Genomic DNA, 18,761 nt, shown 5'->3' with positions numbered 1-18,761 from the left:
GCGTGTTTGTTAAGCGAACCTCGTCCAGTAAACGGCTGTCTTGCTCTTTGCTACGTTCGTCAGTGACATTTGGTCGACGGGGAGGCTGCCGTCCCATGTACGCGGACCGCAAAGGTATCCTTAACGCGGCTCCCTGGCACGTAGACGCTACACCCATCCACAAGGCAAGCCTCGCCTGCAAGGCCTGCAACCCGAGTTTGAGGGACGGACAACGCCGGTGCGGGCCATGCCGCGGTCCCTCTCTGCGTAGAATGGTCTCGCACCATTCGTTTCGGTGCCACCCGTGCACTCTTGAGACGAGGGTAGTCTTTCGATGAAAAGTCGTGAGGTGCATGGCAGACGGCGTACTTCAAGGCAGCAGCGCGGCAAATGCTGCCGCTTTGTGGCTCGAAGCATCTCGGGCCCACAATGGAGTTTTTCCCAGACGCCGCTCACGTGACCCATCTTCATGCGCTTCTTGTGCTGTAGCGGCTAAGGGGCGAAAGGTCGAACTGGGGCGCTATGCCGGAAGGCCCGAGTTTGGCGCTCGCCCGAGTTTCATCCGAGTTTGTGATGACGGCAGTCAGTGAACGAAGATAGCGCGGAACGTGCTCAGGCAGCGGACAATAAAATGTAGAGATAAAGCCACGTAAAGGCGATACAAGCGCACCCTGCGCGCCTGTTTCACACTTCAAACACAAAACACTGCGCAATACCAGGCCGCAGCGCTACCTGAAGTTATCAGCGCCATATCAGCAATCGCGAAATCGTGACTTCTCTGCTATCTATCTGCACACTCGCCGCTAGCTGTTTGACACGCCTTTTCGGGCGCGTCAAAGGCGTGTCTTCTCTTTCAGCTCTATCTGTATCTCCATTTCCGAAGACGAACAGTCCGCACTAGGTGCACTCTTGTATCGACCCTTTCTCTTCTCTCGAATACGTTAAAAGGCAACAGATAATATTATGAACATTTTGTTCATTTCCAAATGTATTTTAAAATCTGAATCCAATGAAGCGTTGTCGAAAAGCATAGCTTTAGGAAATTAACAAAGATTTGACACTTTCTGCCGCTAGAGGCGATAGTGAGGCAATTGCTTGCAGCGTGGCTTGCATACGAACTAGAGCGGCAGCCCACCGTGTCGAAAACGAGAGAGCTCCTGCGCTGACACGCCGCCGGTAGCGCTGCCTTCGACTGGAAAGACTGGGCAACTACTACACGCTGAGTCTGTCTTATTTTTCGGCCATTGCGATAAAATATTTTATTGTGTCGTTTATCAAAATATAACAGTCATGCATCGTCTGGCTTGCATAATAAACAAAAGCAAAAAACTGAACATCACTGCACCCCCGCGTCACTGCTGCTCTCTGCAGTATCCTCAGGTGGAGCTCTCCGCTGCTACGGCCGCTGCCGCACCCCGCTATGGCCAACCATTGCTTTTAGTGCGCTCTTGGCGAATCTCAGCGGTAGAAATTGGCCGTGCGAGCGGCTGTGATGCGGTGTGAGAAAAAAAAATTGCTGTTTGGCTATATTCAATGATTCATTACGTATGCCTGTTGTGTGTGACGCCTCTTTAGTGCACTGCGGATGTGAAGAGCGTGCTACCCAGCGACACAACTCATCCTATGTCATCAGACGCTGACTAAAAGCTGTGAACGGGGTGGCGCGCGTATCTGCGTAGTATTTGTTAACGTCGCGCACTTCAAGGTTTTGCGGACTGGTTTGGTCACTAACGTCGATCGCCGTTGTACACCGCAGGGACATCGCATTAATATCATTCGGGCAGGTGAGGGATCCTGTTTGTAATAATGGAATCGGACTTACAACAGAGAAAGGTGTTTCGGTTGTGAAGTACGCAGTGCTTGCGTGCTAGAAATTACAAACACTTTATTGCACTGGGGCTGGAGCACCGATCGTTTGTCGATCCCAGATGTGTTTGACACATTGATGCTGAGCTTTATCACCGATGAAAGGACGGCCAAGCCAAACACCTGTGATGCGATGTTGTTGGAGTAGGACGTGCTCCAAGCACCGGTTCGTCGTCGTGCTCCGTGTTTGACGCCTTGCAAGCAGGTGTGACGCGCCTTCAGCGTTGTGCTGTGTCTTACGTGGTTGCAACAGGCTATAGTGTTGTGCAATCTTGGTATGCGAGCGAAGAAATCGGCGGCTTTCGCCACGTTGCGTGTCCTTCGCAGAGGTGCTTAGATTTATCAGCGATGACGTCCGTTTTGCCGATGGTTTTGCCGATGGTCGTTTTGCCGATATTTCGATGGTCAACATCGTCGATGCCTGTCAATAATCAGCACAGCCGCGCAGCATACCTGTAGCCGGCAGGAATGTTGGGAGTGGCCCACCCATAGCGCGTACGCCTATAATTTATGTACGGCACGCCGGGGGGTGACCAATGGTTTTGATTGACAGGTGAACTCGGAGCTAAACTCGTGAATGGTGAAGTGTCCCGAATTCTTCTCGGGACTGTCATGGCGGCAGCAGCAGCAGCCTGGGTAATCGCTTCCTCTGACGGCAAATGTCAGTACGGCCGGCTGGACCCGTTTACTGCCATGGCCGACGGCGAATTCCAGCGACATTTTTGCCTGTCCAAAACATCGGTACGATGGTTGTGTAAATAGTTAGGCGTCGACCCACGCCTGCGGAGAGTGCGTACCGGGCTTCATTCGCTTTCGGTCGAAGAGCAAGTCCTCTGCGCCCTCCGGTTCTTCGCGACCGGGAGCTTCCAGGGGAGCGTCGGCGCAGACCGCTTTATTGGACGCCAATAAAGCACTGTGAGCCGCTGTGTGAGGGACATCTCCAACGCGCTTATCGACGCGGCTGCTGCAGAAGCGGTGGCTCGCATTGCCCACGACTGCGGCCGAGCGTGCGTATGTTAAGGAGGATTTCCTTCTGCGCGGCGGCATCACAGACGTCGTGGGATGCGTCCACGGGACCTACATTGGCGTAAAGGCCCCTTCGAAGTCCAGCCCTGACATGGTGAAGGCCAACTATTTCACGAGGAAGGCACATTATGCATTGAACATTGCAATCAGTAAAAAAAATAATTGTTCTCGCCAAGTCCTTTGGGCTACTCTACAGCCCAGTGCCAAAGTCGGTCCCTGACTCTTTTGGCGAAGACTGGATCAGCCGCTAACCGGTTCCACAGAACAATTCATAACATGCCAGGTACCTTAAGAGAGGCCCACAAAAAAAAAGTGGGCTCCTCGGCAACAGCGAAATCGAAAGTTGCAGATGGCCACTTGTTAATCGGGCCACTGCAGAGCACTCACCACTGTGCTAATTAATTAAATCCGACGAATGAATGTCATCTTTCGCACACACCTCTCACTTGCATCTAAAAAGTATAGTCACAATGCTGCAGAATCGGGAAGATAACCGCCACTGCTGACCAAAAGCCGGTGCGAGCTCATTGACAACGAATTTCGGACAGCTCACATTAACGCGGTATGCATGAAATGAACAAATGCATGCAGTTCATTTCAGAACACGGCATAATATTCAAGCGATTCTGAACAAACCGAGTTTTCTCATTCCAGTCACGCGAAATTCAACTTGCGATGAAAAAAAAAATTGTGATAAAAAACTTTCACCATGCGGGATTTGAACCCACGCGCTCCCATTGCCTGTCGACTTTTCGGAGCGACGCGTTAGACCACACGGCCGCAGAACAGCGCGGAGTGATACACCTCTCTTTATTTTTTTTTTTGCGGACTACTTCCGTAGCGTTGCACATGTACCTCGTCGCCATTGGCGGTCAGCTGATGACGGGCGTTGGTAGCGTTCCCTCGCGGTACAAAGCAAAATTTAATAATGCATAAATCACTCCAAAGCGCTTTAAATCCAAATCTTGCACACTATAAAATGCTTATAAAGGTGTATTAAGTGCATTATAAAATTCAACAAACCTCGTTTGTCTAATTGCACACCAGTGCACTTGGTGGAGCGACACACAAATGAAAAGTGCACCGGCGGTTGGCTCACGTGACCCGTTCTTTGTAGACCGCCCAAGAAGCCGATGAGGTGGCGCCGATGTGATGATAAAGCACGGAATATAACCAGATAACCCAATGAAGTTGGAGGCGTGACGAGGGTGGGATTTTGTCTTGCTACCATTAGTTCACTCATCTGAGGGCGTCGCCAGAGCTCGGGAAGATTCCGAGTTTCAGCAAACTCGGGCCTTTCAGCATAGCGCCCCTGGCTGTCGAAAATTCCCAACCTTCGCCTGTGGTGCTACACAGTCGTCCTTGAATGTCAGCTTGATGCATTTAGATCTTAACGCGAAACCGGCTCCCAGTACTACAGCCTCTGCCCTAGTGAAATGATTTACAAGCCTGGAGACCAAGTGTGGGTGTGGAGCCCGATCCGTTGGAGAGGGCGCTTTGTAGAGCTTCTTCCCCTTTACTTTGGCCTATACGAGGTGCTACACCGCTTCAGCAAGGTGAACTACGAGGTGCTCCTGGTGTAGACAGCCAGAGTCTCAAGTTGTATATGTCGCGACAATGAAGCCGTATTACATCCGTTGGCCCCTTTCCACGGTCCACCTACGGCGCCAACGACACTCGCCCCGCATTACATAAGGGGGGAGCGGCCGAAGGGTATTCTGGCATGTTGCCTACCGTTTTTTTTTCCTCTCGAATGAGCGTTCTGTTCGGCGAGCCTTGTCCCAGTAAACACCGGTCTTACGCCTTGCTACATTTGTAGGGGAGAGTATGCTCACCTCCATGACCATTCAGTATTTTAAGGACCCAAAACAATCATTCTATACGGTAGCGTCTTGAAGTGAGATCGGAACACCTTTGCTGATGGGGAACTATAAAGGTTAGGTCACTGGGAGCGATGATGCAAAACATAACAGATTGATCCGACACTCTTCAAGCGCAGTATTTTTCATTATTTTCTCTGTAGCAAAAGGTGCTGAAGGTGACGAACTCGACACGCAAGGGACATGCGCTTTGTTCGCTGCCAGGCTGGATGTTGGTTTTCTTTGTTTCTTTTTTAACCCAGAAAAGCGCCAACCAGTTCCTTCTTGGCACGGCGCAGTTGAAAGGCCGTTCTTAAGGAAAAAATGGCTGTGGCTTAGCTTGGTTAAGCCCGGTAATTGCGAAAGCAATATCCGTAGCTACGCCATGATTCAGCTGGTGGTGGTGCTTGTGGTTAGACTAGTGGTGATGCATCCGTTATAAAATCCAATCCATTCCAATCCAATCCAATCCAATATGCTAATATGGTAGCTACTGGCCGCGCTACGCGACGGGCTGAACGTGCAACTAGTATTCCTTTCGCAACAAAAGACTTTTTTTTTCTGCGCAGTGCTTGATGCTATTTATCATCTTGTCCTCTTGGTGAATGAGTTCTACAGCAAGTCAACCAATGAAAAATATCAATCATATGAAGAGAGGAAACGATCTGTGTTTAAGGTATATCAGCTGGAAACAAATATTTCAGTCCAGACGTTTCAATATCAAGAATGTCGTTAAAATACTCTGCAAAGGTTAAGAAAACATATCCCTTTTGTGTTTACTGACGACTAAATATTCTTCGGAAGGCCAAAAAGCTATAGTGATGAATCTACAAATAAAGAACTACAGGAGATTGAAGCGAACAAAATATTCACCTAAACAAAACAAGTAGCCGATAGAGATTTAGTTTCTTGGCAGAGTAACCCAGTAATTGAAAATCAAAATTCCACACATTCCCGGCCTAAGCGAAACAGTGAGCCCCGGGCAAAAGATCGTGTCTGTGAAAAGCAAAGCCCTCCTTAATTGGTTTTCGCTTCGGAGCAGAATAGGCAGGATTTTTTAGTGCATTTAGTGAGTTTTATCTCTTTTCTCATTTCCCAAATACAAGTTAAAAAAGTCCGCAAAAAACTTCTGAATTCATAGGCCAAATTCAATACAAACATTCAATACTTACAGAAGCTATCATTGAACCTCTTGTAGTACCTGGGGTGTTGCGTTATTATTTTCTCACTTTCATGCCAAAGCGGAGTTGTGGTTGGTCAAGCGTCTGCAATTTATTATCTGTTTGATAATATTGCCAACTTCATGGGACATCATTGCAAGAAGGACATACAAACAAGTATAAGAACTGGAGCAACAGGTTAGGATGAGGGCAACAAAATCGCAGTTTCAGAGCAGTGTTACTTCATTTAAAATTGAACATGTTAAGCCATAAAAGTCAATAAAACTCCCCAACTGAGGTACCAAAACAATAAGTATATAAAATATGAAGAACACAATACCGAGTAGCGAATTTCATGATAAACTGCATGGCAAAACAGCATTCCAAAATTGAAACATTAAGGATAGGTTTTATTTAGAGCGAATAAAATGAACAGATATCGGCTGTGGAGAGAAGACACTAAATAATATTTCTCATTAGGTATTTATAAATGAAGTGAATGCACACCGTTCAATAGAGTATGATAAGAAGCTCAGCAAACTGCAGTTTAATTAATGACCAAAACATCTGCCACACGACAAAATCATTTTCCACTAGCCTTAAATGTTGCACAAGTGTTGCAATAACAGTGATTGCAGTAGTGAGTTTGCTCAAATCTCTAATCACCTGCGGGAAATAAGAATACATCAAAGTATTTTTATTCCCTGCGTACTCGCAGGCTGTATGCTGGTGTTAAGAACACGTTGGTGTAGTGGTTATAAAGGTTATATACTTTGATCTGTGAATGTTTAATTGAGCATGATTTAGTTATAACAGAAACTTTCACCAACCGTCAAGAAAAGGACGCTCCAAGGGAGCCCCCCCCCCCCCCCCCCCCCCTAATGGCTCCTGATAAGCCATATTTAAAAAATGACCGAAGGAAGGCCAGCCGCTCTTAAGGGATCCCTAATTATTTAAGAAGCTTTCTAAAATTTGGTTCTAAGGAAGTGTTTAGTGGTTACAATCAGCCCAATGCTTCTTTCTAGCGGTCACAATTCTATCCTTTGTTTTGCTTCCTCAATAACCACCCGCGCATCTGCGATATTCACGCCGTCTTGATGGAGACCTATGGAGTAGCTGGGCGAGGAACTATTTGCCTAAAACATACCTTAGCTGAATAAAAGATGGGCTATCTCAAATCAGACTTTCTCAAACCCACACACACCTTCCCTCATTTCTGCAGACTGAATGCAATGATATGGGTGCCTCAATTTTTGATACCACTGCTGTATTCTTATGCCTTGCATCTTACACGCAATACATATATGCCCACGTAAGACTCAGATCTTTTAAGAAGCAAGTATATATCTTTTTTTGTACAAAAGTTTTCACCCACTAGCGTAGATTCAAGTGGTTCTAAACGTTTACAGGTGCATTGAGTTTTGTGGGTTGTGTACGTTGAGAAAATTCCTCCAGTCATCTTACGACGTCATTTTCATTTAAGGCGCCTTTAACTATGCATTGTGATTCTGCGGGAAAAACGACCAAGTTTTGCATGCTGTAGTACAAAACGAACGCCTTCTGTGCTAATAAGTGTGATTTTAAAAAGGCCCTAAACGGAAATATCAAATAAGGCAAGACGGTTAGGTTATTCCTTTCCAGACAACTTGAGCTAATTTTGACAGCCAAAGTAGTGATCCATGGGTGAAATTCAAATGGTTTATTGTGAAATTGAAGGTTGTGATGCGGAAGCCCGAAATAAAATTTTCACAGTAAACTTTCTTCGTACTAGCTCGCTAGCGGTGAGTTGAAACATTCAAACGAAACTAAATCGAAATAGAACGCTCACACCGTTAAGCTACCGGCAATTCATTCTTCATCCAGCATGACTGCAGTAGTTCCAATCAGCATGCTGCGAACGACGACGCCCGCAAACTGACGCTTAAAGTATACGCGCAGTCTTGGTCAAAAGTTTTCATTCCAAGCGCTTTTAGCTTGAGTCAAATGACGAAGTTAACAGGGCACCATTAAGGACCAAAAGGCCTTAAAATGCCAGCAGGAGTTTTCTTCTCGTAGCAGAGAAGCTTGCTGCTTAACATGTACTTTGAATGGTCTGCTACACAAAACATTCAAGGGACATTCATTGCACTAAAAGTGAGCGCTCTGGCCTGAGGACTTTTGACGGGGGCGTACACCTTTTACGCCTCTTCTTCGGTGGTGCTAGCTGAGAAAGCCGATCCATATGCAGTTTGTACGATTTATCAGCTCGCTGTTATTGGTAGCCTCACTGTTCAAGCGCTATTCACGCTTGCATGTGCACGTACTTCAGCATGAATATGTGGAATATTTTGAAGGGGATTTTTACCTTTCTGAATGTCTTTGTTATTCTTGTAAGCCTATTTAAGCGCATCTTCTGGGTGTGCACGCTTATTATTTGAGGTATTTGTGTTCGAGGTAAGAGTACTCTACCGGCACGTGCATTTTTGTGAACGGTGCTACTCTACTCTTTTTTGCTACTCTAAGCGTCATTTCGAATCTCCCATGTTATTCTTGTATAAGGCTTGTTGCCGAGAGACGTGTGGCAAGAGCCGCCTGTTTCACGAGGTATTTTACTCTTTTTTGCTCTAATCTTTTCTAAACCTTCACATCTGCTATATCGCCTTCTTCCTGTTTTTTGTCGCGAACTAAATTCTAAATTCATTATTAATAACTTGGCAAGAAGCTCGGCGCTACTTTATATTTAAGAACGAAATTGGTTATCACTTTGAACTTACCGCGTATTAGAACGTAAATGCATCATTCGCGTATGCTGATAGTCAATATGAACGTTGCGCTATGAAAATGCCAATTGCAAAGCAGCATTAATTCAGCCGTAATTAACGTATTAATAACACAAATTGCCCGAACTTGCAACAGCTATTCGAGGGCGCCATAGCTCGTACTAGCCGCAGTTTATATAGCCTACACTCTATGCCACCAACTACGCCGACTACACCTATACAGCTGCGAAAAATGAAAATGTGTACGCATATGAAGTCTAAAGGCTTTCAAGGCGGCCGGCACTACGAAGGGAAATGTTATGAAGGGAAAAGGGCAGAGGAGAAAAAGAGCTGGGAAGGCTCCCAGACGGGGCCTCGGTTGGCCACCATGCATTGAGGCATGAGCACAGCTGACAGAAGGACCGCGACAAACTTATCGGTTATGCGAGAAGCAGCCCGTTTCTAAATCGAGCGTATTGCGATTTCCAGATGCCTCAAGAGATGAAGCAATGTGCGACCAACATTCAAGAGTAGCTAAAAACAGGGCGCAGGACGAATAAAGGAACGCACACAGACACGGTGGTACTTCAACTGAGGTTTTATTCCACGATCGTGACTAATGGTATAACAAGTTGCCAAGGAAGAACAAGGCATTGGTCAGCAAAAGAAACACATACGGCTCTGTAATGATATATCTTCACTGTGGTGGCACTCGCTCAGTCTGATATGAAAGGCTGCTGACATAGCGGTCAGTAGATAATAATCCGCTAGTCCTCGAGCCACACCTTTTGAAGGGGATCAAGCAGACTTTTCGGTAAGCTTCCCACGGGACTGCAGCTGCACGTGCGCCCATCGTATTACGCTCGAAAGCATCCAAGTTTCAAACGAAAGCCGCTCTTCCTGCCTAAAAGAGCCACCTCTAGGCGCTCAGCCGAAGCCTAAGAGTGAGTGCACGTGAAATCCGCTTACATTTAAAGTTGTGCTCCTCTCTTGCTAACCAAAAATATACCAGCAGTAAGCTGCGCTTGTTGCATGTGGATCATTTCTTGTACTCTGAAAGCTTTGTACCTAAAAAAAAATGAAAAAAGCGTTTCGATAACTAAGCCGCCATGTTTCCAAGAAACAAAGCTTTGAACTGTAGGTCTTATTTCTTACCGAATTTTGTTTCCGCGTAGCTCCTTATTTGTTTCTCGAATACATGAACTGCACTGACGTCGTCGAGGCCTACTGGATAGCAGTGAAGGGATCCGCCGTCTGCCGGAAAGGCCACCACTCACTGGAGATGCCTCCTCGAAGACGAAAGGAAACTTGTCATCTTGACTTTGCGCAGTAGGACAATGGGGGCTCAACTTTTGAATTGTTTGTTCAGGCAGACCAAAATATATAATAGCTAGGAAACAAACTAAAGATCCTTAGCTGAATTGACATTGCCTGGTAACACTTGTGTCCGCCAGGTTTGAAGGCGGTAGTTAATCTTCTGCTGGCGAGGTGACCAGCTGGAAGAACTTTGTCAGCCGGCTTTTTGTAACAGTTAAAATCATTTTTCAAAATGACTTTAAACTATGCCTCTAAGTGCCATGTTTTTTTTTTCATTGCCACCTAAGTGAGCTTTAAACTCGGCGGTTTTGCTTCCTGTAGCTGTTGGTTCCATTCTCTCTTCTGCTAATGCCCAACTTTCGGTCTTGTCGTGAGTGCTCGGTGCTTTAAACTCTATTACTCTTCATCAGTGGCAGTGTATTAGGTGTACACATGTGTTCAATGTGTGTGTTTGTGGATTCTCCAAGTAAGGAAACAATCAATTACTGATAAGCATCAGTATCAGAGCAGTGATTTCTATACAAAGCAATGTTCTGAGGCTGTAAAGCATCCACCCAAGCTGGATCATGCAGCTTCACTTTAAAGTTGTATGACCCAGCCTGGGTAGATGCTAATGGAAATACACTCATAAACTCAGCTTTCAGGTGTTTCCCTAATCTGGCTAAATCATTCTTGACGATCTGCCCCTATTTCAGTTGTGTTCCTCGTAAGGTTGTCTCGCCATTTCTCATTGTCGGATCTATTACTCTGAGGTGCACGAATACCTTACTAATGAATTATAAACAGAGGCACGAGCGACGCTTTGGAAGCGAACGTTCACTTCACACAGGCTGCTATGCACTATCCAAGCTCTTAAAGAGTACATACACAATATTTAAGCCGTAAAAAAACGATATGATTTCTTTCATGGGCGAAATGAGATGACTTCTAGCAAGTTTCAGTTGCGTGCGTTGAGTGAAACAATCTGATATGAGTTTTAAGGATGTCCGAGGAGACGCTCCACATTTCCACACGCACCGAGTGATGTCTTGGTGCATTTGCCCCAATTATGGAGAAGTACCAAGCCCAGTGGTTCTTGGCACGAACAAACACTCCTTGCAAGCGAAGCCGATGTCATCGGTATTGTGGTAGTCCAGGATGGCGTGTCGACCGTGGCATCCGTGGGCACTTCAGCACTGCTTGCGACCGACACGGATACTGCCGGTACAAAACCGCTTGCAATCAATTATTAGCGCCGCCCACTGGTGTTTCAAACTCGTTTTCACGATTCCTAGGCATGTATGCTTCTTTGATAGAAAAAAATCGGAAACTCAAAAACTTTGTATCTTTACCCCTTTACGCCTTTAGGTTTTGTATTAAAAAGGGTTAACAAATTAAAATTTTATTAAAACCTAACGTTTCTTTTCAGCGCTTCCTCAAATTTTCTACTTAAGGGCATCATGTGGGAGTTCCTACGCAGTTTGAAAGTCGAGCTAAGGGCCTTTGAAAGAAACTGGTCGCTCTAAGATTTGCATATTGCACAGCATTAAACAAAGGCATTTTAATCGAAACTTCTTGGATGAGTTCTAATAAACCCTTACGTGAAGGGCGTCTGAGGCGAAAAACAAAAAAAAAGTTGTCTGCGAAAGAGCAGTGGTCATGATACTTTTGTGCGCCCATATTTCTTTGCGCTGTTAGTTGGTTCAGGGATATATAGAAACAACCCCTAAGTCAGTAATAAAGAATCCATCCTAACCACGGATTGGCACGCGAAGCGAAGAACTACCCGCTGGACACAGATCGCAGATACATATTCCTCGCTTTCGCACTCCCACTCAGCGCTCTTTTTTACGGCATCTTCTTCTGGTCGCAACTTTCTCTGCGAGTCTCCCAAGACCACTCCGCGGCCTGCGAGTAGCGAGAATAATTCATGAAGGCGTAGCGTCACGTGCGGTTCTTCCGCCTCGGTCTGGCAGGCGGTAATATCTGCGGACTCTGGTCCCAGCGCCTCGAGCGGAGTTCTTAGTGGGGACCGCGTCTTCGCCGTCTACCACCCAAGGGAAAGAGTCCGAGATGCAAAGTCTTGCAACAACAGGCCGTAATGCTTGTCAGCGTGGAATTACGAGGCTGAAAGGGCCGAAAACAAAGCAAAAGCTCTCCACTGTGCTTCGCGAGGCTAGGCAGTAAGCTACAAAGCACCTCTAGCTATGCTTAAAAGTAGGAAATGCAGCAACGGCGAGTTCTGTGCACCTGGGCGGCAAGGATCATCAGTAGACAAATGAGTGAGTTACTCAGATGCGGGCGTTAAGAGCCCAAGAGGTAAGAAAAATGGTGGCGGTGCAAATGCGTTCCGTTTACGTATCTGAGAAGCGCTAGTGTTCGTGAATGGCTTTCTGGTGCTTCTTGAAACGCGATAAGCCGCTGCCGTGCCACTGAGACTCGAGAACTTGTTTCTATCTCAGTACTGCTGGTAACGCAACAACGACAGAAGATAAATGCGGTGGCCGGTAAGCAGCACACCACGTGGCCTATTTTTCTCCTGGGTATGCCTTCCATGAACGAACTAAGATCATTGTGGAAGTAACAGCGCGAAACAAAATGGACGACAAAATAAGATGCACATAGAGCACTGCTTTTTTATTATGCAGCCTCTCTAAAGATATTAAGTGAAAACCAAGAAAACAAGACCACAAATGTTCTATACCCGCGTACATGCTTATGGTGAGAACAAAGCAATTCATCATTTGCATAGAATGACATTTTTTTTTTTACATTGCGCGCTATCTAACTTACCAATTCTTGCCGTTTCTAACCAAAGTTTTCCGTAATTTGTTCCGTTTAAAGCTAAGGAGCTCTGAGAAATGTGTCACACATCTATTCATAACAAATAATATGTAACGCTGTGCTGTCGCTCAAGCACGCTGCGATGCTGCCCTCTATCTTGTCAACCTCGACTAAGCTATATTTCGCTCTTCTCGTGGCCACGGATTGTATGTCAGGGCACGATAGCAAAAACTTGAAAAGACTAACCTTAGCGCATACAAGGTAAACTGCAAAGTTTCATCATGCATTTAGTACTATAATCCTCAGGTGCCATTAAAAAAGAGATGAAAATTCGCCTTTGCACCAGTGGGTGCATTCAGCTCTCAGTTTCCCTGAATCATCTATTGAAGCATACCCTGAGTATGACGTCAGGTGATATTTTTCCCCCTTGTTTTTGTTAATGTTTACACCACAGATTCCAAGCCAGCAGTAATGTTTGCCCTCCTTCTCCCTGACAGTATTTTTCTTCGAGCCACTCGCTATTTTTCACCTTGAGGCAATCGCCTTTTTTGTCTGGAAATATTTCACTGATTTGGTGTAGATTTGCTTTTTACCTTCTTCCGTTGCGATCCAATCACAAATCTTTCCAACATACTCTCCCCGAAGTAAACAGGTGTGGCATGCCAAGCTCCCGCAACACTCCATCCGCAGTGGGTAAAGCTCGGAGGAGCTAGCCAATCTTCTTCTTGTGTTTACTCAGGCAGCTTACGTCAACCAATATCGCGACCGCAGGATATTCTCCCCCTGAATGCCTCCATCTCGATTCCTGCTGGTGTTTTCATTTGAATTTATCTTCTTTTATGATGAACAAAAAGTACAAATATATATTACTTTCTGTTTACAGTGAAAACAGACGTCTCGCAGGGGCGGAAGGCCTGACTGCTTTTTCGCATACAGCATCTCATACCCTTTAACTATGTTTCAGTGTTCAGCAGAGAACTTTGAATTTTCAGATATTTTCCTTGTAACGCGGGCAGCAGCAGTCGCGAGGAATTAATTTGTGCAACAGCTCTGAAGTAAATGTTTGACTCTCGCCATCATTCGTTTACAGTGGTGCCACATCTATGAACATTATGACCAAACAATTCACTCCCCAGGGAATCGGCTGTCATGTAAATAATAAATTTCTACGCGCTAAAAAAAGCTTCTTTGTGGACGGCGTAGTGATGAAATCCGGAATAATATAAAAAAAGCGGATTTCCTTAACATGCACTAAAAGCTTAATACAAAACTGTCTTTGAATTTCCCGCCTACAAATTTTTGCATGCGACGGCCTGTATTTAAGTCATCAGGCTGGCCCAGAGAACGTGATCTTCACTGAGGCACTTGGTTAGATAAGTTGCTTTTTATAGTTTTTTTGAAAACAAACTAAAAAGGCTTCGTTGCATACACATCTCTAACGCGAAAAAGGGTGCGCTAACAACAGCAATTTGCCACTGCAGGATTAATGCTCCTTAATATATCTTACTCGGCTCCTTGCACAGACAGATGAATTCTTATCACGATTTCATCCCGCTTGCCATTCCATGTCTACATTCATCCAGAAATAGCAAAATAAAAGTGGCAATATGAAATTTATTACATATAAGCCTATATGCTTCCTTAAATGCCTTTCTATTTTTTACGTGGAATGTAAGTTATGTCATAAGAGTTTGCATAGTTCTGAGTTCCCTATTAGCAAACGAGGCATACTTCAAAGCTCTCGCAAGTACGGGTTGAACACAAAGAAAAATATTGAACTATGTACAAAGCGGGTTAAGGACAGATGAGCCAGGATGAGTTAAGCACCGACAGGCAAAATTAACCTGGTCCACTTACCGCTTCCTTATCGGAACAAGTCAGAGACAAAATAATAGTGGAAACCTCACATACACGGTGCATTTAGCTTCGATGTGAATTAAATTGCGGACAAAGCAAGCCACAAGGTTTCGAACATTCCATATTACCGACTTTGTTGAAAGCGTATAATACTTCTTCGGAGTGCAAATTTTATCCCAACGCAACCTTGCAATCAAGAATTACAGTTTATATAGAAATCCCCTGCGATGTATCATACTGATGGAATTAGGAAAACAAAAGACAAAAAAAAAGCGGGATAGTTTCACCCGGTTACTACTCACAGGACCATAGACAGGTAATATGGGATATTGAAAAGAGCTCAGCAAATCCTTACCTGCGAATGCAAGGTCGATGTTTCTCATAAATATGCCTTAAAAATTCCCTACAAAAATGGCATCGCTAAGCGTTTCCAATGTTTGTGACAGATTTATGGCGTTAAACGTTACGTAGCCCACGTCTTGTTCTTGTATGATACGAGCAGGAATCATAACCTGTGGGTTCCGAGCTAGGCGCCACTTCCATTCTCAGTGCTCGGTGCCCTATCCCTACAAGCGCAAGCTAGAAAGAGGAACACAGGGACCTAAAAGCCAGGCGAACTTATGAATAATGGCTCAGCCGAGCGGCGCGCCGTGGGGAGCTGCGTAGGACACAAACAAATTGTCCTCATTTGTTGCCGCTCACGGTGGAGTCATTTCATCCCCAGCGCTATCCGCTTTACGGGCTTGCTTTCGTCCCTGCTGAACCAACGCCGAGCCTAATTGCGGAGGCTGCGGCACTTGCGCGCCTCGTATAGCTTTATCTCCCTCGCTTGCCTGCCGCTTCCTGCCGGCGCTCAGCCGACGCATCGCTTAACGCACGTGCTGTCCCCACTGTGCACTTGCTTATTCGGAGATTGAAACGCACCGCAGGGTATTCATGTGCGGCCCAGCGTCAGGGCTAGCATCGAGTGAAAATGCCCCAAAGTCGGCTGAGTGGCCGATACGGTGCCATGAATTCTTTACTACTGTTTCTGTTCTTCTGTTCTTTACTGTTTCTGCCTTTATAGACAAGCCCATGGAGGTAGATATCCTTTTTCCCCTTCCTAACGTCCAAAGCAAGAGAACAGAAAGACTTCGACACTGGCATTGAATTCTGCACTTGTTTGAACACTGCTGGATGGACGAATACTTAAATGTTCATTTTCCATGGTGTGTGGTCCCGTTTGCAGAAGTGGCGACTTCGATCCACTCTCGATCCGTTGTTGTTAGCCCAGTGATGCGTAGGCACTGAAAATATGCTAACACACTAAAAGATGGTAAGATGCTTGAATAAAGAGAAGAGACTGCTTGAAGTACATCTGTTATGAAATCACGGCCTTTATAAGAACGAGAAGTTGGCGGTGTGGTGCAGGCTGCATTAATAAGGCATTATAAGCATACACATCAATATATGTTTAAAATATATAAAATTGGAGGCTTATCAAGGTTAAGCCCAGTGGATGCGAAGCATGTCCTTAGCGTTTGGAGGCATCTTGACCGCATACACGCCCGGCGCAAAGACGCTGGCGCGGTTGCGGGCCCAGAGACTGACGCGACGGCGGGCGCGCGCCTCCTCATCCCTGGCGTGACGTACCATATCACGTGATGCAGCGATGGTGGCGCCGCCGCCGCGTCGCGCGCGACGGCGCGAACCGAAGCGTGGAGGCCTCCGCCGGGCGACGTCCGACGGCTCGATATGAGGCCCCATCTGCAGCCGGTGTGACGTCACATCATGTGATCTCACTTCAAGGTCAATGGTGGCCACCGCCGGGAGGCGACCAACGGCGCGATATGAGGCCCCATCTGCAGCCGGTGTGACGTCATCACGTGACGTCATGTCACTTGACCTATTTGAAGGTCACTTGAAGGTCAATGGTGGTCACCGCCGGGCGTCGCGCGAAGGCCCGAAACCTACGTTAATATGCTTCGCATAATAGTTTTTCATCTAGCAGCGCTCATACTATAAACACTGCACGCAAATTACACGGACGGAGTCAATGTGGACAGTGGAAACTGCAATATGTGTGTACCTGCGAAACCAGTGTTTACGCCTCATTTCCGCCACTGAGGTTTTCTCTGCAGTGTGATTTCTAGACTTGCATTATTTAGAGTTCCACTATTGTTCCCACATTTTCTATAAAAGATAACACTGCAAGCGTTCGAGCAGATAATTCCAAGCCATGCACAATGGCCTCTGCCTGGATTGGATTGAGTCTGCACGCTTGCTGCCTGTCAGGCTTAAAAGCTTAAAATGAAGAGCTGTGAAAAATCATGCGCAATGAGAGGACACCATGTATAATACGGACTCTCCCGTTCGCTTTTTAATTCCTCTCTTCTGTTAACCATCTGAAACAACGCTCTCAGAACGTGCACTTTTGGTCAGCTTAAAAGCGTCCAGGTACATGTAATTTTACCTGCTTGAACTTGTAGCGCCCGGCGACGCTATAAAGCGCAGGCGCTGAGATCGGCGTTCCCGCGACAAAAGAAAATAAAGAACGACAGCGCGTGCTCGGAGCGCACGCCCGTCACGCGCAGTCCGGAACTAGAAGCCTGCCACGCTGGTCGTCTCTGTCTGATCTTCCGCTCCGACCCCGCTAATACCTCAACGGTGGTGACCTGGCGAACCGTGCCTTCTATCGCAGCGGCGTTCCAGCATGGCGTACTGGCAGCACCCAAGTTTCGACCCGCCGCTCCCGGCGTTCCGGCCTGCAGGCGTCGGCGGGTGGTTCGCCCAGCTGGAGGCTGCGATGTACCTGAACGGCATCACCATCCAGCCGTTCAAACACGAAGTCCTTTGTGACATCCTCCCGGCCGACCTCCTGCGTTGGCTCACCTACTCTGCTTTCGGCGGCCGGCCCTACGATGAGCTGCGTGCGGCCGTCTTGGCGGACTTCGGCGCCTACTACGTTCCGCCGCCGCTCTACGACGCAGCGGACCCGTTTTCGCCGCCGCCAGCCTCTGTCCCTGGACCGGCCTCGCTCGCGCCCACGCAGCCTTCATCAGAACCCGGCCCGCCTCAGCAGCCCCTCGCCGCATCGCCGCCACTCCCGTCCAGCGTCTCCAGCCCGGCTGTCTCTCTCGACGCCATACCAGGTGGGATCCGCACGAGCTCCGCCTCGCGTCCTGCTCCCACTACTATCCGACCCGCGTCTCTGGCTCTGCCTCCGTGCGCTTCAGTGGCGTTGTCGCCAGAGCCTCCTGCAGCCAAAGACGACTCTGCGGCAGCAGCCGTGCCGAGACTTCCGGCATCTCCATCTACCTCGTCACTACCGCCAACAGCTCTGCAGGCCTCTTCTGTGAGGTTGAAGCCGTCGCCCGCTGATGCTAAAGAGCCCTCGACACCGACCAAGCCTGCTTGTCACACTCCCAGCCCCTCAGAAGGTCCGCAGAGCACTACTCGTCATCAGGAGCAGGATGAGAAAGCCAACCCGATGACAGCAGTAACAGGCATGGCGGTTGCCACCAGCCCCACTTTGCCTGACCCGGTGTCAGCGCTTTCTCTCAAGCCCGACCAGTCCACTGATGTGGGCCCTTCTTGCTCCCCGCCGGTGTTTGCATCTTCAAAGCAGCTTGACACCGCTAGCTGGGCCGCCACCTCATGCCCATTCCCGGTGAGCCCATCTGTCCTTCCTATCGCGAGACGCGCCTGCAAGCCACATCAGAGCCCTGTCGCTCACAATGCGCAACCCGCACCGCTTACCATGGCTCTCTGGGCATCTACCAGCTTCGCAAGTGACTCTGCCTCCGCGACAGACGACACAGCCACCGAAGGTGGTGGCCTGCTTGCGGCATGGACGCGTTTGGGCGGGCCCCATCCAGCACTGCCTGTGGTCGGAGCACCAGCGCATCCCGTTCCTTTCGATGCTCATGTGCCGGACTTCTGCCCTACTCCTCCAACTAGTGCTACCAGTATCGAGTCGGCCATGGCTTTCCCGCCAGATGGCAGCCGCCCGTTGCTCACTCCGCCTACGCCTGCCTTGAAGTTGCTTCGCCGCCTCGAGCACCATCTGCCACACCCTCTGGGGCAACGCACTGCAAACGCTCGCAAGACTGGCCGCCGGTGTATCTTCAGGCTATCCTCGAGCGCACTGTCAGCCCTACCAGTTGCCGTCAATACTTGTTTCCGGCCATCCCGTCGACGTTTCCTGGGTGACTTTT

This window comes from Amblyomma mixtum, chromosome 1 (genome assembly GCF_055824585.1).
Source record: "Amblyomma mixtum isolate Tamu chromosome 1, ASM5582458v1, whole genome shotgun sequence".
NCBI lineage: Eukaryota > Metazoa > Arthropoda > Arachnida > Ixodida > Ixodidae > Amblyomma > Amblyomma mixtum.
This window is presented reverse-complemented; position numbering follows the sequence as displayed.